This window comes from Colius striatus, chromosome 9 (genome assembly GCF_028858725.1).
Source record: "Colius striatus isolate bColStr4 chromosome 9, bColStr4.1.hap1, whole genome shotgun sequence".
Classification (NCBI taxonomy): Eukaryota; Metazoa; Chordata; class Aves; order Coliiformes; family Coliidae; genus Colius; species Colius striatus.
Window position 1 is genome coordinate 27,363,327 of NC_084767.1, and position 12,406 is coordinate 27,375,732.

Below are 12,406 nucleotides of genomic sequence, written 5' to 3' on the forward strand. Positions count from 1 at the left end.
GCCAATGCATTGGCTCTTGACAATGAGAAGTACCAAACTGTTTTCACTCCAAATAAATTGTAGGAATGGGATAGGATGAATGTTCATCTTGATGGCTTAATGCACATTTCTCAAAATTAATGTAATGTTTGCAGACACTTGAATAATTAAGAACGTTAAAATGTACTTTTAATTATTTTGATAACTAAGCCTAATAGATAGACAGTGATTAACTGCAATATTAGTATTTTAATGGAATAGGTAATGGCAATGACTGTCTTCTCAGCTTTAACTATTTGGTCCTTGTGAGTGTCTTACTGATTGAGTCCTGAAATTGATTTGTTCTTTTTCTTTCCAGCTCTATGCAGTGTTGCTACTGGAAAAAGTCCTAAAAGATACCAAGTCATAGAATATCTTGAGTTGGAAGGGACCCATAAGGATCCAACTGATGGTACTGCAGCTATGGCACTACTACATTTTATTACTAGTCTCAGTGGGAGCTGGCATTCAGTGCCACAGGAGATGAAAACAAATTTATTTGGCTGAATTTAAGCTGTAATAGGATATAAAAATGTGATGCAGGAACAGCTGCATATCCTTTTCATTTCTAGAGGACTTGTGGCATCTAGAGTCAGATGTCACATAAAGGACCTTGAGAAATGTTACATGTGTATGCCAGATATGCAGGACAACATCAGTGGAATACATAATGTGATGAAGACTAAGTCAAGCCTAATTATTAAAAAAAGCCTAATTATTAAAGCCTAATTATTAAAAGAAAAGCCTAATTATTAAAAAAAATGAAGAAGAAAATTTGGATGGCATGAAGAATAGTCTGAGAAAGTTATTGGGAAACCTTTTTACTCTACAAATATTTATCACCAAAGTCTTGTAAAATGCAAGTATTGGAAGGTTATGCTCTGGCATCTTCTGCCAGTTCAGATGCATTTGAAAAGTTTAAAACTCTTGACTGAAATCTGACATACAACTGCACTTATCTCTGAACTGTAACACCTTGCATGAGAAAAAAAGTTACATAGGTCTGAAAACGAATGACAAGTTTATCACAGTATGAAGAGAATAAGAAATAGTTGAGTAGCATTTTCTCATTTTTCTTCCTCTGCCCTTTTTTTGTGCAACTGAAGTAGCGTGATAAAGATTGCCACCTCTGCTTCTGAAAACTGCCACCTCTGCACTGTGTTAAGTTGGAAGCCTATGAAATATGGTTGACATAACAATGCTGTAAATGCCATTAGTGAGAGAAGTGCGCAGTGTTTTCTCTACCTAGCATGTTTTTGATTTTGTATTCTCTGCCAGGTCTTTATTTGCTGGATGAGAATTTCTTTTTAACAACTAGAAGCGGGTTTTTGGGTATCATTGCCTGACCATCTGGAATCACTGACATTTGAGTCCCTGTAGGATGGACTAGGAACAGTGTAAACATGGTTTGTATGAACTCTTTAGGCTAGAAAAAAAACCCGAGCAGGCATTTGATTCCACAATCTCTGTTTTAGGTTCTCTGCAATATTTTTTTTCTGTCTCATTTCTCAAAAATTCTGCCTTTCGAATTGGGAAGGATTGGTTCCACTGAAAGATGTGCCAGCTTTGTTACAGAACTGAAAGAAATGAGATCATGCTAGCTGTTGTTCAGACATCAAAACACTATTTCTATCCTATAGAGTAAGATAAACCAAAGCTCTTCAAGCTTTTCCCTTGCAGCAGCATTGCTGCACTAGTATTTGAGCTTACTGAAATTTGAGCTACCAGTGTAAATAACATCTATCGGTCACTGTGCTATTTTCAGGTCAAGTGTTCTTTCTGAGCATGAATTCTCCCTGTAAGATTATGAGGTTTTCCTCTGATTATATATGTTAAAGTGTTTTATTCTGGTAAAATAGTATAATAATTTACAGGCATAATTTAAAAATCTGGGAGTCCTGATTGATAATAAGCTAAGTATGAGCCAGCAATGTGCCCTCGTAGCCAAGAAGGCCAATGGCATCCTGGGATGCATCAAGAAGAGTGTGGCCAGCAGGTCAAGGGAGGTTCTTCTCCCTCTCTACTCTGCCCTGGTGAGGCCTCATCTGGAGTCCTGTGTCCAGTTCTGGGCTCCTCAGCTCAAGAGGGACAGGGAAGTGCTGGAGAGAGTCCAGCACGAGGCCACCAAGATGATCAGGGGACAGCAGCATCTTTCATGTGAGGAAAGGCTGCAGGAACTGGGGCTGTTTAGTCTGGAGAAGAGGAAATTGAGGGGAGATCTTACTAACATTTACAAATATCTAAAGGGTGGGTGTCAGGAGGTTGGGACATCCTTTTTTTCTATAGTAGATAGTAACAGGACAAGGGGTAATGAGATGAAGCTGGAACACAAAAAGTTCCACTTAAATATAAGAAAAAACTATTTCATTGTGAGGGTGAGGGAGCAGTGGCACAGGCTGCCCAGAGGGATTGTGGAGTCTCTTTCCTTGGAGGTCTTCAAGACCCTCCTGGACATTTTCCTATGTGACCTGATCTAGGTGAACCTGCTTCTGCAGGGGTGTTGGATTAGATGATCTCTAAAGGTCCCTTCCAACCCCTACCATTCTATGATTTTTAGAAATTTTTTTTTTTTTTTAATAATGCATGCAAGGCAGAAAAAACCTGAAGGTGTGCTCTGGTGTAGGAAGGAGCTCTTGCAGATGTATTATTAAAAGCCTAAGGAACCTACCACAAAAGTCAATAGGAGTAGAAAACCATTATTCTTTAAAAAATTCAACAAAATCAAACCCCCAAACTTATAGCAAGTAACTATATAGACTTTTTGGGTAGGACTAAGTCATTAGCCAGATAATGTCTTGTTAATTACATTTGATATTCCAGTTACAGAGTGTATTGTATTTGTTTTCTGAAGTGTTTACATCAACTGTAAATCTATCTGGTCTTTTCTGAGGTCTTATAATATTAAATTTCATATTTTGTGATTTTAATCATAAGAATATTTTCTGAAACTTTTGTCTGTGAAGGTCAATGAGAATCTAAAAATTTGGGATCTCCAGCTGTGTTGTGATAGGGCTGAGTAGTTGGTGAGTTTGATAGTGTGTTAAATGAACTGTGGATATAATTTCTTATTAAAATAATTTCATACAAAAAAATGTACTAATGACATAAAAGAAAATTCAGTAAAACGAGAGTAAACTTTTATGCAGCTCACAAACTAATAGAAGCCTCAGGTTTACAGCACTACCTCTTGAGTTCTCTTAACATTGATGTGAAATGTGGGTTGTTTCGGATTTGTATGTGTGTGTGTTTGAGATATTTTGAGTGTTGTGTGGGTGTTTTGGGACTTCTTTTTTTGCAACAGCAGCCTAATGCTGTTAGAGCTAATGGTGTAGACTTGCTTTGTGTTGAATAATACAATGAGAATTGTATTATTATTATTATTAGCTCTTTTCGAAGGAGAATAAATTAATGTGACTTACTGCAGCAAACCAGCAAACTCAAGCAGCAACTCGATCTGGCACATTAAATGGTCAAAATGCTTGCCTACAGAAGATCTAGAGCTTCACATATATTGGGATTAAGTATGAACATATTCTACAACTACTTGCAAAATAGAAGGTGATCTGTTATGAACCTGCATTCTATTATTGTGAACAGTTCATCATGATTTAAATAAAAGAAAAAACTATTTCACTGTGAGGGTGAGGGAGTCCTGGCACAGGCTGCCCAGAGGGGTTGTGGAGGCTCCTTCCTTGGAGGTCTTCAAGACCTGCCTGGAACACGTCCCTATGTGACCTGATCTAGGTTGACCTACTTGTGCAGAGTGGTTGGACTAGATGATCTCTAAGGGTCCTTCCAACCCCTACCATTCTATGATTCCCTCTTGCAAACAATTTTCTGTCCTATCTATTTTTTTAGTTCAGTTTTCTTGCCAATAATTACATGCTCAAGTTAAATAGTTTTGCTTTCTATGGAGTACAAATAAATGTTCTACAGCGGAAAATGGAGCCCACTATTGCCTTACTTTTATTCTGTTCTTAATGGTTATTACAATGGGCAAATGAAGCCTTTGCCTTTTGTGTTGTATCAGTGTTCAAAGATTCACTGATGGCATCTGTTCTCCTTATGGCTCAGGTTGGCCTTGGCATGGCAGGAAGAGCCTTTTTAATGTCAGGAGACTCCGATACCTGGCAATTCATATGATAAACCAGTGAATTCCTTTTATGTGTTTTAACCTCCAAGATTCTAGGCAGGTAAAAAGTTGCATGACTTATACCATGCAGATAAAAATGTATGGGAATTGCAAATGATACAAAAGATGATGGCCTAGAAGGTTTAGGGTGCCATAAAAGCATGTTTACAGAATTTCACTGGTGTGTGGAAAGGATCTTGCTCTTGAATGATAGTCTCTGTCTAGAACTTAGAAATCTCCTCTTATATGCTGAAGATTGTCTTCAGCAGAAATATTCAGAATCTTCTGGTAACTTCAATGTCTCAAATCCTGCATGGATATTTGATACTGTCTGGAACACAGAAGTATTTGTTCTGGTGCATGTGCTCTCATAATGGTTTTAGACTCCCATTTTTGTCATGATACCTTTTGTAAGCACTGTGTAGACACTTCGGGAGTGGTATGTAGTGCCCTGCAGAAATTACAACCTGGAATTGATGGCACTTAGGGTCTTAATTTTATAGATAAGGAAACCGAGGAACTGAAAGATTAAATAATTGATTCCAGGGTTACATGGTAGATCAGGAGTGGCAGAACACGCATAGACCAGAATCTGGTTTAGCACTGTAATAGAAACAATTACCTACTTCCTGCTAATGTCACTGTGGGACTAGCAAATTCTTTCTTTTAACTTCTGCTAGAAAGATTAAGGCTGTGTTACTGCACCTTTTGCTGCATAGATTTGCAAACCTAGATGGAAATGCCTGCTTCCCTCTCCCTGCCCCCCTTCTTTTGTGCTTGCTGTGTAGTTGCAAACAGGAAGACAAGTTTGTTGAGATGGATAGAAATGTGCTACATTTTACCTTATCTTAAAATGCTATAGCATCTCTGATCAGCTAAAAATCGAGCTGTACACATATGGTGGTACTGCAATGCAGGTGTTTTTGTGGAATAACAGCAAAGAGGAGAATAGAAATAGCAAAGAGGGGGCTGATGTGTCACAGAGCAGTAGCAAATATTACTTACATGAAGGTTAAGTCCTACTCTCATGCAGAAACAATAGAAATCTCTCAGTAAAAGAAAACAAAGAAATCTTGTGTTACACAAAGTAGGGGTGGATGGGGGAAGCTCTTGTATCTGAAGTATTAAGTGCACAGTCAGCTTCTGTGAGAGGAAAGCTTACTTTTTTCCCTCCCAACAGAGGCCCTGCGAGATTGAGATGTAAATGCCCAAACTACCTTACAAAACTGATATATATCCCAATATTTGCGTAAAAGACTTATTAGATTTTTGAAAGCATAAATTTGGTAGGGATGTTTTGGTGGATTGAAATTTCAGTGGGAAATAAAAGCAATACATCACATTTTCCCTTGTTCCTTTTTTCCCCCCTGAGTTTTTAATAATGTGGATGATTTACTCTGTTTTCTTCCTAAGGATAAAGAGTATAATCTTAAAATTAGCATCTTGACAGTAGGGAAAGACTATATCTTCTGTATGGCCTGTACCAAGGCGAAGTGTCTGTATATCACAGGCTTCTCAGACCTTCGCCTCTGGAGGGGCTGTGTGGATTTTGAAATTGGCAGAGATGATTGCAAAAAGTAATGAGCTCATGACCCAGTGTTTTGAAATGGTACAAGAGACTGTCTGAGGTGTTGTTTCAAACATGTCTAATTATGATTTCAGAAGTCACTGCAGCTAAGATTTTTGCTACATTTCATGTGGTCTCTCTACTGGCTGTTTGGTTTTAAAAAAAGGTCTCTGCAAAAGATTCTGAGGATGAGAAAGTACTTCCTGAAATGTAAAAAGAACAAAAAGGGCTTGAGGCAGCAGTGCTGTTTGCAGTAATCTTGCCAGCTATCTACACTCGTGTCTTACCACGAAATGCCAAGTGGAAAAAGCACATTAATCATGCTTCTACCCACTAGAAGTATGGGGGAGAAAAGGATGTCACTTTGTGTCTGACAGTGCATGCTGGTTTCAGCTGGAATTAAGTTATTTTTTGTCCTAGTAGCGGGTACAGGACTGTGATCTGTATTTATGCTGGAAACTGTGTTGGTAACGGAGGGATGTTTTGGTTATTGCTGAGCAGTGCTTGCACAGCACCAGTGCTTTTTCTGCTCCTCACCCTCTTCACCAGTGAGGGCTGAGGGGGGCCACAAGGAGCTGGGGAGTGGATGTGTCTGTGGCAAGTTACCCCAACTGACCCAAGGGACATCATGCATAGCCTGTAAAGCTGGGAAGCAGAAGGAACAAGGGCACATTTGGGGTGATAGTGTTTGTCTTCCCAAGTAATTGTTATGGGTGCTGAAGCTCGGCTGTGCTGGGAATAGCTGACCTCCCCCTGCCCATGGGAAATGGATTCCTTGTTTTGCTTTACTTGTGTGCACAGTTCTTGCTTTACCTGTTAAACTGTCTTTATCTCAACCCACAAATTTTCTCTTTTATTCTTCTAATTCTCTTTCCCATCCCACTCAGGAGAAAGTGAGCAAGCAGCTGTGTTGTACTTAGTTGCCAGCTGGGACTGAGCCACATCATAGTGACTTCAAAAAAGTCTAATTTACTGTACTATAAAATTACTGTATTGACTTGAAGATTTAGGTCCTATTAATAGTGGTGATATTAGATTGATTTTTTTTGTACTGCAGGTCCTATGTCATTGAGAGGAGATAAAAGATTGAACCCAACTGAAACTTTCACATGATGTTCAGTAGTTTTCTTTTTTAAGTTGGAAATAAATTGGTGTGGAAGTAGCAATTAGGATATCTGCTCTTGTGTTGAAACTACCTTTTTACAAAGTGGAGGTGTGTGCATATACCCCTTGATAGTATGATCAGTTTAGTGATGTCATTTAGATGTATATTTTCTTTCATCACATGTCAATGTAAGCTTTTGCTTGTGCATCACCAGGAGAGTAGAGAAAACCTAGTTCTTCAGTGGACCGAGTGCTTTCACAGAACTGCATCTTGAGTACGGATGTTGTAGTACACAGAAATAAATGAAAAAAAAAATAACCCAACAAATGAAACTAAAGGAGAACAACAGGTTATTTGATGTTCATTTACAAATTCTTCATCAAACTGCCTTAAAAGAAGGGAACAATAATTTTGTTTTGGTGATCTTATTTTATGATAGCCTAACTCTGTTTTTATATTGGTAAAATCATGGAAACTTTCACAGTATTAATGGTGTTTGAATTACAAAATTTATTATGTTGTTTTAAAATGGGAAATCTACTTTTGGCCCAAACCAGAAATTGAGTATTTGATTAATTCGTGATTGATTGTAATTTCTTCTTGTAAATCCTTTACTAGACACAGTCTTACTAGGGAAGAGTAAAGTGATACCTAACTAGTCTGTCAGTTGGTCCTGCATCACTTCACACAGCTGAACAGCTCATGCCTTAATTAATTGTCCTTCAAGTGCTGAAAAGAGAATCCTTCCATCCATGGAAATACAAGGGCAGTTCATCAAAATAAAGTATGAATTTAATACATTTAAAAAAATATTTTTATGTTGTAGAAAATAGAAGCCTTCTAATTCAAAATGTCATTTATGTTCTGCTGTCCCACGTCTGACTTAACCAGTTTGCAAATTCTGTGAATACAAGGCTGGTTTGGAGGGGTATCTTTGTCATCAGGAACTGATAGTTTCAGCGTCACGTGGTGTTAATACAGTTCAGGAACGGATATAGCTTCACATATTCATACTGTGCTGAAACTAGTACATTGCCCTGACATTGGGCATGAAGGCCTATGTGGGCGGTGGATTTGATTTATCCCAATTGCCTACTATTCTATGTAATGGAAAACTAATTATATCACTAAGGTATGTAATATTTTATGTCTTTTATAGTATATCAAAGTCTGTTTATTCCATATCTATAGTATAAAATTGTAGTTCATCCGCACTTAGGTGTTTATGCCCTGCTTTATTGTCCTAAGAAAACTTAGAACAAAAGAACCAGAGCAAATGAAAGAGAAAAAAGTTATCAAAAAAGAGGAGGAATATGACACTAAGACCATTGTGATTCATAAGGAGAACTGTCATGGAGAGAGCAGATGGTCCACCTAGTATTGTTTCAGTTATCAAATGCAATACTCTCGTGTCTTGCTGTGTAAATTCATTGGGGTTTTTTTTCTAATCTAGTGTTAATAAAATCTTTGGAGTATTTCATGCCTTAATACTATTGAAACAAACTGTTGCATACTGCTCAACTACTTATTTCTTGTTTAAAAATATACTGTAGAACAGCCTGACAACAGTCCTGGGTAATACTCTTTCTTGGCAATGATGAAGTTCATGTTCATCCAGTCTGAGGATGAGGGTCCCTGTTCAAGGAAGGAATATGAAAGTTCTTATTATACTCCTATCTAGCAAATTATTCAGGGATATGTTCTATCTAGAAGGCATGTTTAAATAGTGTTGACTGAAGTGTAGGCTTCACAGGAAGCCTAGAGCTTACTTTATGCATCAGTACCTTGCTGAATAGAGACATCCCCTCCCCCAAATATGTTAAAGTGAAATAGACTTTTTTATAATGAAAATTATTTTTCTGTATTTTCTTGTTATTACTAACTGTACTAGTGCAAAACTTGTATATGCTTACATGCAGTCATATGCAAAGTTGACCTGTTATTTTGTAGGTAGTTTTCAGATGTGAAAATGTTTGTGAAATAATGTACAGAAAGCAGAGATTTTATTGCAGTCTTCAGTGAAAATTAGAAAAAAGGCAGTGGTTTAAGTTGAAATTCAACTGTGGTGTGGTGCTTTGTTTTTTTTCTTTTTTCCTTTTTGCAATCTGAATGCAAGGTGACAAAGACTGTTTAACAATTGTTAATGACAATGCCTAACCTGAGTGGAACAGGGCATGTTCTCAAGGTAATACTTTTAAAAATGCATCCAGCAACAATTTAAAAACTAAGCAAGGTTAGACTGTAGAAGCAAACTGTTCTATCAGTAGCTCTTGATGGTTCATTAGTTTTAACATTTGGAATTGGAATGCCACCTGGGTAAGAATGCATTGGATTATTTTCTGCAGGGCTGTCTATCTTGATGTAGTGCTGACTCTGTTATTCTTGAATCTAATGTATTCAAGTTGGCATGAACGTGAAAGACATAATTCTCATTACGTGTGCTAAGTTAGGCAGCAAGGGAAACAAGCTTGACTAAATGCTTGCATTTCAACCAATGGTGCAGTAAACTAATGTTGGTTCTGAAAATGAAAACTGTTACCGTGTATTCATCAACTGAAATCACCGTGAGCTTTAAGAATTGAAGTTTAAAAAAAGAAACCGAGGACACTGTTGGGCAAGTTAACCCTCTTCAGCTTAAAAGCATCAGAATGAAAATTCCTGTGAATAATCAAGGTGCTTGTTACTAATAACAGTTACCAGTTTTATACTGAAGGACACATTGTGTGACACTTTTATTTTGAGTTGATGCACTCCTTGGCAGAAGTAGACGATAAAAATTGATAGAAATTTTCAGTACAAATAGCTGCATCAAGAACTCTTGTAGGTCAGTTTTTCAGAATGTGCTTTAAAGCTAAGAAAGTTGCATCAGCAAAGTTCCAGTTGTCCTTGAACAGTTGTCCTTTGAACTCCTCGCTTTCACTGCAGTATGTAACTGTCCCACTGTGTTTGTGGGCTGGCAGTACTCTTATTTAGAGCACTGCCCTACTCTTGGAAACAAGCTGTTCCCATCTATGCAGCTCAGCTTCTTCTATAGCTTAAAAGCTTTTCACCTGTGTGGGTTTTTTTTTTTCCCCAAATGCCTGCAGAGTGCAAGGCTATTTATTAGCATATGTGAGAGCTTAAATGGCTCTTGTCAACACCTACCCATTTAGAAAAGTGTCAGTCTTCATTTGTGATGTTGTAACAAAAATGATCTTTAAACAAGTCTCACCTGTTTCTTAAAACATCAAGTGATATCTCTAAAATGTATTCTATGAGGTTGAAAACAAAGGAATAATTTGTGCTCTAGGACGGATCAATGTGGAATAAAAATGTTATGATCTTTTCAATTTATCTTTGGAAGACCAACGTTTCTTTTGTGCTTAACATCCAAGTTATGGCCCCACATAAATCCTAGTGCTTATAACAATGCTGCTTGACAAACGAGGTCTTGATATAGGGTGAAAGGATTAGCATTATAAAAATTGAAATGTGTCAAATGTAAAATGAAGAAGAAGAGATAAAAAGGAGTTTTCATTTCTGAGTTAGAGCAATATTTAGTTTGTGGAATATTTACTTTTGTCAAACTCTTGCAGTGTTTTCTAAATAGAGCAAGAAGTTCTGCCACCACTGGGACCATTGGTAAAATAGTGACTCCTGTGTGACCAGGGTTTGACCCCTAGAGTTCTAGTACATTGACTATGCTCTTTGAGAAAATCAGACCTGTGAGCTCTAAAAGTGAAAGTTTCCCATTGTTCTTGTTTAGAATGGTAGGGATTTGAAGGGACCTTTAGAGATCATCTAGTCCAACCCCCCTGCAGAAGCAGGCTCACCTAGATCAGGTCACATAGGCACATGTCCAGGACGGTCTTGAAGATCTCCAAGGAAGGAGACTCCACAACCCCTCTGGGCAGCCTGTGGCAGGGCTCCCTCACCCTCACAGTGAAATAGTTTTTTCTTATATTTAAGTGGAACTTTTTGTGTTCCAGCTTCATCCTATTACCCCTTGTCCTGTTACTATCTACTATAGAAAAAAAGGATGTCCCAACCTCCTGACACCCACCCTTTAGATATTTATAAATGTTAATAAGATCACCCCTCAATTTCCTCTTCAAGCTATCTTGTAAGATAGCTTTGTCGATAACTACCTAAATCCAGGATGGATTCAAGGTGACCAAGTGTTCAGTAAAATGGGTTAAGGGGGAAGTGAATGGATCTGTTTCCAGAGTATTTGATATGAAGCTTTAGATGGAAACATAGAGAAAATGATATTGTGTGACAGTGACACTTCCATAATCTGAGACTGTATGAAGGACCCAAAGGAGGTTAACAGGCATCTTTTCACAGAGAACATAGTCTGTGTGTATCTGGCTGGAAGAAGCCCAGTAGTATTGTCCAGGCATAGGTAACTATTTTGTAAAAGTTTAATTGCGAAAGGACTTTTACCCATCTACTTAAATGTGTATCTGCTTGCTGTGTGCAGGTGAAATCTGCCTCAAATTTATTTGATTTTTCTCATACTCTTACCATTCTCTCACTTGACAATACAACTTCAAGCTGTTTATAGCTCATTCCAGAGCAGAGAAATAGTTCGCTTATATGGAGGAACAGCATGCATACCTAATAGAGTATCTGTCTTTTAAAAGCAGATAATTAAAATTACTTAATCATTAGAATTTATGCGCATAATTGCATGCGTAATGTGTATAATTTATGTGTAGATGGGGGAACCCCTTTACTAGGGAAGCAGAACTTAGAAAATTGGCAGGTGAGCTGTCAAGATGTCAACTGCAAATTTTAATTTAATACTTTTTATTTTTTTATTAATTGTTACTATTTTGTGAACCTGTTTCTTGTGGAAGGGTTAGTCATAGAATCATAGAATGGTAGGGGGTGGAAGGGACCTTTAGAGATCATCCAATCCAACCCTCCTGCCAAAGCAAGTTCCACCTAGATCAGGTCACACAGGAATGTGTACATGTGGGTTTTGAAAACCTCCAGAGAAGGCGACTCCACACCCTCCCTGGGCAGCCTGTGCCAGGGCTCCCTCACCTGAATGGTAAAATAGTTTTTCCTTATGTTTAGATGGAACTTTTTGTGTTCCAGCTTCATCCCATTACTCCTTGTCCTGTTGCTAGATACAATAGAAACAAGTGATGTCCCAACCTCCTGACATCCACCATGTATATAATTATAAATATTAATGAGATCCCCCCTCAGTCTCCTCTTTTCTGCACTAAACAGCCCCAGTTCCTGCAGCCTTTTCTCATAAAGAAAATGCTCCAGTCCCCTGATCATCTTGGTGGCCCTGTGATGGATTGTCTCCAGGAGTTCCCTGTCCCTCTTGAGCTGGGGAGCCAAGAACTGGACACAGGACTCCAGATGAGGCCTCACCAGGGCTGAGGAGAGGGGAAGGAGAACTTTCCTCAACCTGCTGGCCACACTCTTCTTGATGCATCCCAGGATGCCATTGGCCTTCTTGGTCATGAGGGCACATTGCTGGCTCATGTTTAGTTTATTATCAATCAGGATTCTCAGGTCTCTCTGCAGAGCTGCTCTTAAGCAGTTCGTCCCCCAGCCTGTACTGGTGCATGGGGTTGTTCCT